Raw genomic sequence first — 208 nt, 5'->3', positions numbered from 1 at the left:
TATGGCAAGCCTGGAGGATCAAAAATCAGACGCGTTTTCTGCAGTTTATCATCAACAGGCTGTCCTGTTGGTGCTCAGCCAGTAGGGGGCAGTCCTGAAAATACAAGTTCATGATGCAGACAGAGGTTCTCAAACTTGGGTCCCTGGACCCACAGGGGTCCGCGAGATGTATCTTGGGGGTCCTCAATTTTTATTTACTAAAATGTTA

This window comes from Austrofundulus limnaeus, unplaced genomic scaffold (assembly GCF_001266775.1).
Source record: "Austrofundulus limnaeus strain Quisiro unplaced genomic scaffold, Austrofundulus_limnaeus-1.0 Scaffold721, whole genome shotgun sequence".
Taxonomy (NCBI): Eukaryota; Metazoa; Chordata; class Actinopteri; order Cyprinodontiformes; family Rivulidae; genus Austrofundulus; species Austrofundulus limnaeus.
This window is presented reverse-complemented; position numbering follows the sequence as displayed.